The sequence below is a fragment of the Arachis duranensis genome, chromosome 10 (assembly GCF_000817695.3).
Source record: "Arachis duranensis cultivar V14167 chromosome 10, aradu.V14167.gnm2.J7QH, whole genome shotgun sequence".
Classification (NCBI taxonomy): Eukaryota; Viridiplantae; Streptophyta; class Magnoliopsida; order Fabales; family Fabaceae; genus Arachis; species Arachis duranensis.
This window is the reverse complement of record NC_029781.3, coordinates 76,077,096-76,078,099: the sequence shown is the minus strand read 5'-3', so window position 1 is coordinate 76,078,099 and position 1,004 is coordinate 76,077,096.

Sequence of the window (1,004 nt, the reverse complement as noted above, 5' to 3'; positions counted from 1 at the left end):
ACTCTGAATGCCATATTGGCTCAGAACAAAATATTGACTCAGCAAGTCAATATGATTTCTGAAAGTCTGTCTGGAATGCAAAATGCACCAAGCAGTACTAAGGAAGTTTCATCTGAAGAAGAAGCTTATGATCCTGAGAACCCTTCAATGGAAGAGGTGAATTACATAGGAGAACCCTATGGAAACACCTATAATCCTTCATGGAGAAATCACCCAAATCTTTCATGGAAGGATCAACAAAGACCTCAACAAGGTTTCAACAACAATAATGGTGGAAGAAACAGGTTTAGCAATGGCAAGCCTTTTCCATCATCTTCTCAGCAACAGACAGAGAGTTCAAAGCAGAACCACTCTGACTTAGCAACCATGGTCTCTGATCTAATCAAAATCACTCAAAGTTTCATGACTGAAACAAGATCCTCCATTAGAAATTTGGAGGCACAAGTGGGTCAGCTGAGCAAGAAAATTACTGAACTCCCTCCTAGTACTCTTCCAAGCAATACAGAAGAAAATCCAAAAGGAGAGTGCAAGGCCATCAACATGGCTGAATTTGGAGAGGAAGGAGAGGCAGTGAATGCCACTGAGGAAGACCTCAATGGACGTCCACTGACCTCCAATGAGTTCCCCAATGAGGAACCATGGGAATCTGAGGCTCATAATGAGACCATAGAGATTCCATTGGATTTACTTCTGCCATTCATGAGCTCTGATGAGTATTCTCCCTCTGAAGAGGATGAGTATGTTACTGAAGAGCAAGTTGCTAAATACCTTGGAGCAATCATGAAGCTAAATGACAAGTTATTTGGTAATGAGACTTGGGAGGTTGAACCCCCCTTGCTCACCAAAGAACTGGATGACTTGTCTAGGCAGAAACTGTTTCAAAAGAGACAGGATCCTGGGAAGTTTTCAATACCTTGTACCATAGGCACCATGACCTTCAAGAAGGCCTTGTGTGACCTAGGGTCAAGTGTAAACCTCATGCCTCTCTCTGTAATGGAGAAGCT